Source organism: Heterodontus francisci, unplaced genomic scaffold (genome assembly GCF_036365525.1).
Source record: "Heterodontus francisci isolate sHetFra1 unplaced genomic scaffold, sHetFra1.hap1 HAP1_SCAFFOLD_61, whole genome shotgun sequence".
Classification (NCBI taxonomy): Eukaryota; Metazoa; Chordata; class Chondrichthyes; order Heterodontiformes; family Heterodontidae; genus Heterodontus; species Heterodontus francisci.
Window position 1 is genome coordinate 9,639,244 of NW_027141441.1, and position 7,041 is coordinate 9,646,284.

At 45.4% G+C, this 7,041-nt stretch overlaps 1 non-coding gene across 1 annotated transcript; it reads left to right on the forward strand.

Annotated features, from left to right (window-relative positions):
• trnaf-gaa (transfer RNA phenylalanine (anticodon GAA)) lies at positions 1 to 73 on the forward strand. The gene has a single exon. It is a non-coding gene; the product is annotated as a tRNA-Phe (tRNA).
• The last annotated feature ends 6,968 nt before the right edge of the window (positions 74 to 7,041 follow it).

A 7,041-nucleotide genomic window follows, 5' to 3' on the forward strand; every position in this document is an offset into this window, starting at 1 on the left:
GCTGAAATAGCTCAGTTTGGAGAGCGTTAGACTGAAGATCTAGAGGTCCCTGGTTCAATCCCGGGTTTCAGCAATTTTGCTTCCTTATGCGTCCCTTGCCTTGGTTCTGATTTTCCAGTTGCACAATTTACTTTGAGATTATTTCCCAAGCACCAGTGGATTGAATTTGAGAAACAACACAGAGTCATTTACAACATAGAAGGTGGTCATTTGGCCTATCACGTCCATGCTGGCTCTCCCCGGAGCAATCTAGTCAGTTCCACTCACCAGCTCGATCCCTTTCCTCCTGCAAGTTTCTTTCCTTCAAGTATCCATCCAATTTCCTTTTCAAATCATTGATTGTCTCTGCTTCCACCACACTCGTGGGCCAAGACATTACCACCCACAACATAAAAAATTCCAACTCATCAAGGATGGGAAATATTTACATCTTCTATATTTGCTTATTCTCTATTTCTATGAGAATAGACTGGCAGTCAACATGAAAGGAAACCCAAACATCTTCGAGCAGCATGTAAATGATAAGTGGGTAGTAAGAGGTTGAGTCGGGCCTATTAGGGACAAAAAGGATAATATAAGCTTAGAGGTGCAGGGCAATGTTAATCTACTTAATGAGTACTTTGTATCAGTGATCACTAAGGAAGTGGAATTGGACAAAATATCAGTCGAAGTGAAGAGAGCAGAGTCAATGGAGAGGGTACAAATTGAGAGAGGGTGGTACTAAAAAGGCTGGCTGTGCTTAGGGAAGATAAATCACCTGGTCTGGATGGCTGGCATCCCAGGTTGCGAAAGGAAATGCGGATGCAGATAATGGAAGAGTTTGCCATAATCTTCCAATCTTCCCTGGATACGGGGGAGGTGCCAGAGGATTAAACAGTGGCAAATGCGACACCCTTATTCAAGAAAGGGTGTAAGGACAGTCCAGGTAACTACAGGCCAGTTAGATTAACAGCAGCGGTGGGTAAGGTTTTAGAAAGAATAATCAGGGTAAAAAATCAACAGTCACTTGGAGAGGTTCGAGTTAATTAAGGAGAGTGAGCATGGATTTATAAATGGGAGTTCATGCTTGACTAATCTAACTGCATTTTTTGATGAACTAACAGAGCAGGTTGATGAAGGGAATGCAGTGGATGTTGTTTATATGGATTTTAAGGAAGCGTTTGACAAGGTACCACATAAAAGGGCGGTTAACAAAATTGAGGTTCGTGGTATAGGAGGGTCAGTGTCCAATTGGATAGAAAATTGGTTTAAGGACAGAAAACAGCGAGTCTTATTAAATGGTTCTTTGTCAGACTGGAGGATAGTCGACAGTGGTGTTCCCCAAGGGTCAGTGCTAGAACCACTGCTTTTTTTGCTCAAGGTAAGTGACTTGGATCTTGGAATACAGAGTAGAATCTCAAAATATGCCGATGACACCAAACCTGGAGGTGCGGCAAACAGTGAAGATGATATGAACTGCCTGCAACAGGACAGTGATAGGCTAGCAGAATGGGCAGACAGGTGGCAGATGGAATTTAATAGTGACATGTGTGAGGTGATGTATTTTGGCATAAGGAATAGGGAGAGGCAATATATACTTAATGGCACAGTTCTAAAGAGTGTTCTGGAATAGAGGGACTTGGGGTTCATGTGCATCAATCTTTGAAGGAGGCAAGTCATATTGCGAGAGTGGTTCGCAAAGCATATGGGATCTTGGGCTTTATAAATAGAGGCATTGAGTACAAAAGCAGGGAAGTTATGCTGAACCATTATAAAACTCTGGTTAGGCCCCAATTGGAGTGTTGCTTCCAGTTCTGCTCAGCAGACTTTAGAAAGAATGTGAGGGTCCTTGAGAGGACGCAGAGGCGATTTACCAGAATGGATCCAGGGATGGGGGATTTTAGTTACAAGGTTAGGTTGGAAAAGCTAGGATTATTCTGCCTTTCTCAAAGGAGATTGAGTGGAGAATTGATAGAGGTGTATAACACCTCTAGAGAACAGGCCATCCTGGACTGGGTATTGTGTAATGAGTAAGGATTCGTTAACAATCTTGTTGTGTGGGGTCCCTTGGGGAAGTGCGCCCATAATATGATAAAATTCTTCATTAAGATGGAGAGTGAGAGAGTTGATTCCGAGACTCGGGTCCTGAATCGAAACAAAGGAAACTATGAAGGTATGAGGCGGGAGTTGGCTATGATAGATTGGGGAACGTTACTTAAAGGGTTGATAGTGGATAGGCAATGGCTAGCATTTGAAGAGCGCATGGATGAATTACAACAATTGTTCATTCCTGTCTGTGTAAAATTAAAACAGGAAGGGTGGCTCAACTGTGGCTTACAAAAGAAATTAAGGAAAGTATTAGATCCAAGGAGGAGAAATATAAAATGGCCAGAACAAGCAGCAAACCTGAAGATTGTGAGCAGTTTGGAATTTAGCAGAGGAGGACAAAAGGATTGATTAAGAAGGGGGAAATAGAGTATGAGAGTAAGCTAGCAGAGAACATAAAAACTGACTGTAAAAGCTTCTATAGATATGTGTAGAGAAAAAGATTAGTGAAGACAAATGTGGGCCCCTTACAGTCAGAAACGGGGGAATTTATAATGGGGAACAAAGAAATGGCAGACCAATTAAATACATACTTTGGATCTGTCTTCACAAAGGAGGATACAAATTATCTCCCAGAAATGTTGGGGAACATAGGGTCTAGTGAGAAGGAGGAGAAGGGTCTAGGAGAAGGAGCCTTTCAGTGCAGCAGCTTTTTCGGGAGCAGAGTGTGAGCGAGTGAGCAGCTGGGAAAGTCAGTTTGAAAGTAAATTTAATTTCCTTTTGTTTTTCGGCGGAGGCCAGGGGGCTGCTGGGTAAGTAAAACACTGTATATTTGGGCGGTTTCTGAACCCGAGACACCACACTTGTAGTGTCTCCCACCCGCCCTCCTGCTCTAACCAAAAAAAAAGGACTCGGTGGGGTGTTTATAAGGTAAGGCTTTTTCGATTTATCTGGTTTTATTGTGATTGGTAAAAACTTTACGTTCCTTTTTCATTTAACTAAGTTTAAACTTAAGATTAAAAATGGCAGGAGATCTCAGACCCGTATCATGCTTCTCTTGCTCAATGTGGGAGCTCAGGGACATGGCTGATGACCCTGACTCCTTCACGTGCAGGAAGTGTGTCCAGCTGCAGCTCTTGTTAGACCGCATGACGGCTCTCGAGCAGCGGATGGACTCACTTTGGAGCATGCGCGATGCTGAGGAGGTCGTGGATAGCACGTTTAGTGAATTGGTCACACCGCAGATTAGGATTGCTGTGGGAGAAAGGGAATGGGTGACCAAAAGGCAGAGAAAGAGCAGGAAGGCAGCGCAGGGGTCCCCTGCGGTCATCTCCCTCCAAAACAAGTATACCGTTTTGGATACTGTTGAGGGAGATGGCTCACCAGGGGAAGGCAGCAGTAGCCAGGTCCATGGCACCGTGGCTGGCTCTGCTGTTCAGAAGGGCGGGAAAAAGAGTGGAAGGGCGATAGTCGTAGGGGATTCGATTGTAAGGGGAGTAGATAGGCGGTTCTGTGGTCGAAAACGAGGCTCCCGAATGGGATGTTGCCTCCCAGGTGCACGGGTCAGGGACGTCTCAGATCGGCTGCAGAACATTCTAAAGGGGGAGGGTGAACAGCCAGTTGTCATTGTGCACATAGGCACTAATGATATAGGTAAAAAACGGGATGAGGTCCTACAAGCAGAGTTTAGGGAGTTAGGAGCCAAGTTAAAAAGTAGGACCTCAGAGGTAGTAATCTCAGGATTACTACCAGTGCCACGTGATAGTCAGAGTAAAAATGAAAGAATAGTCAGGATGAATGCGTGGCTTGAGAGATGGTGCAGGAAGGAGGGGTTCAGATTTTTGGGACATTGGGACCGGTTCTGTGGGAGGTGGGACTATTACAAATTGGACGGTCTACACCTGGGCCGGACTAGAACCAATGTCCTTGGAGGTACTTTTGCTAACGCTGTTGGGGAGGGTTTAAACTAATGTGGCAGGGGGATGGGAACCAATTGAGGTCAGTTGACAGTAAGGAGGTAGTAACAAAAGCCTGTAAGGAACTAGATAATGAATTCAGTGTGACTAAGGGGAAGAGCAGGCAGGGAGCAGATGATGAATATAAAGGGACTGGTGGTCTGAGGTGCATTTGTTTTAATGCAAGAAGTGTAGTAGGTAAGGCAGATGAACTTAGGGCTTGGATTAGTACCTGGGAGTATGATGTTATTGCTATTACTGAGACTTGGTTGAGGGAAGGGCATGATTGGCAACTAAATATCCCAGGATATCGATGCTTCAGGCGGGATAGAGAGGGAGGTATAAGGGGTGGAGGAGTTGCATTTCTGGTCAAAGAGGATATCACAGCTGTGCTGAAGGAGGGCACTATGGAGGACTCGAGCAGTGAGGCAATATGGACAGAACACAGAAATAGGAAGGGTGCGGTAACAATGATGGGGCTGTACTGCAGGCCTCCCAACAGCGAGCGTGAGATAGAGGTACAAATATGGAAACAGATTATGGAAAGATGTAGGAGCAACAGGGTGGTGGTGATAGGAGATTTTAATTTTCCCAACATTGACTGGGATTCGCTTAGTGTTAGAGGTCCAGATGGAGCAGAATTTGTAAGGAGCATCCAGGAGGGTTTTCTAGAGCAGTATGTAAATAGTCCAACTCGGGAAGGGGCCATACTGGACCTGGTGTTGGGGAATGAGCCCGGCCAGGTTGTTGAAGTTTCAGTAGGGGACTACTTTGGGAATAGTGATCACAATTCCGTAAGCTTTAAAATACTCATGGACAAAGACGAGAGTGGTCCTAAAGGAAGAGTGCTAAATTGGGGGAAGGCCAACTATGCCAAAATTCGGCAGGAGCTGGGAAATGTAGATTGGGAGCAGCTGTTTGAAGGTAAATCCACATGTGATATGTGGGAGGCTTTTAAAGAGAGGTTGATTAGCGCGCAGGAGAGACATGTTCCTGTGAAAATGAGGGATAGAAAGGGCAAGATTAGGGAACCATGGATGACAGGTGAAATTGTGAGACTAGCTAAGAGGAAAAAGGAAGCATACATTAGGTCTAGGCGGCTGATGAAAGACGTAGCTTTGAAAGAATATCGGGAATGTAGGACCAATCTGAAACGAGGAATTAAGAGGGCTAAAAGGGGTCATGAAATATCTTTAGCAAACAGGGTTAAGGAAAATCCCAAAGCCTTTTATTCATATATAAGGAGAAAGAGGGTAACTAGAGAAAGGATTGGCCCACTAAAGGACAAAGGAGGAATGTTATGCTTGGACTCAAAGAAAATGGGTGAGATTCTAAACGAGTACTTTGCATCGGTATTCACCGAGGAGAGGGACATGACGGATGTTGAGGTTAGGAACAGATGTTTGATTACTCTAGGTCAAGTCGGCATAAGGAGGGAGGAAGTGTTGGGTATTCTAAAGGGCATTAAGGTGGACAAGTCCCCAGGTCCGGATGGGATCTATCCCAGGTTACTGAGGGAAGCGAGAGAGGAAATAGCTGGGGCCTTAACAGATATCTTTGCAGCATCCTTAAACACGGGTGAGGTCCCGGAGGACTGGAGAATTGCTAATGTTGTCCCCTTGTTTAAGAAGGGTAGCAGGGATAATCCAGGTAATTATAGACCGGTGAGCCTGACGTCAGTGGTAGGGAAGCTGCTGGAGAAGATACTGAGGGATAGGATCTATTCCCATTTGGAAGAAAATGGGCTCATCAGTGATAGGCAACATGGTTTTGTGCAGGGAAGGTCATGTCTTACCAACTTAATAGAATTCTTTGAGGAAGTGACAAAGTTGATTGATGAGGGAAGGGCTGTCGATGTCATATACATGGACTTCAGTAAGGCGTTTGATAAGGTTCCCCATGGCAGGCTGATGGAGAAAGTGAAGGCGCTTGGGGTCCAAGGTGTACTGGCTAGATGGATAAAGAACTGGCTGGGCAACAGGAGACAGAGAGTAGCAGTAGAAGGGAGTTTCTCAAAATGGAGACGTGTGACCAGTGGTGTTCCACAGGGATCCGTGCTGGGACCACTGTTGCTTGTGATATACATTAATGATTTGGAGGAAAGTATAGGTGGACAGATTAGCAAGTTTGCAGACGACACTAAGATTGGTGGAGTAGCAGATAGTGAAGGGGACTGTCAGAGAATACAGCAGAATATAGATAGATTGGAGAGTTGGGCAGAGAAATGGCAGATGGAGTTCAATCAGGGCAAATGCGAGGTGATGCATTTTGGAAGATCCAATTCAAGAGTGAACTATACAGTGAATGGAAAAGTCCTGGGGAAAATTGATGTCCAGAGAGATTTGGGTGTTCAGGTCCACTGTTCCCTGAAGGTGGCAACGCAGGTAAATAGAGTGGTCAAGAAGGCATACGGCATGCTTTCCTTCATCGGACGGGGCATTGAGTACAAGAGTTGGCAGGTCATGTTACAGTTGTATAGGACTTTGGTTCGGCCACATTTGGAATACTGCGTACAGTTCTGGTCGCCACATTATCAAAAGAATGTGGATGCTTTGGAGAGGGTGCAGAGGAGGTTCACCAGGATGTTGCCTGGTATGGAGGGCGCTAGCTATGAAGAGAGGTTGAGCAGATTAGGATTATTTTCATTAGAAAGACGGAGGTTGAGGGGGGACCTGATTGAGGTGTACAAAGTCATGAGAGGTATCGACAGGGTGGATCGCAAGAGGCTTTTTCCCAGAGTGGGGGTTTCAATTACTAGAGGACACGAGTTCAAAGTGAAAGGGGAAAAGTTTAGGGGGGATATGCGTGGAAAGTTCTTTACACAGAGGGTGGTGGGCACCTGGAACGCATTGCCAGCGGAGGTGGTAGATGCGGGCACGATGGAGTCTTCAATGATGTATCTAGACGGATACATGAATGGGCAGGAAGAAAAGAGATACAGAACCTTAGAAAATAGGCGACATGTTTAGAGAGAGTATCTGGATCGGCGCAGGCTTGGAGGGCCGAAGGGCCTGTTCCTGTGCTGTAATTATCTTTGTTCTTTGTTCTTGTTCTAGGAACT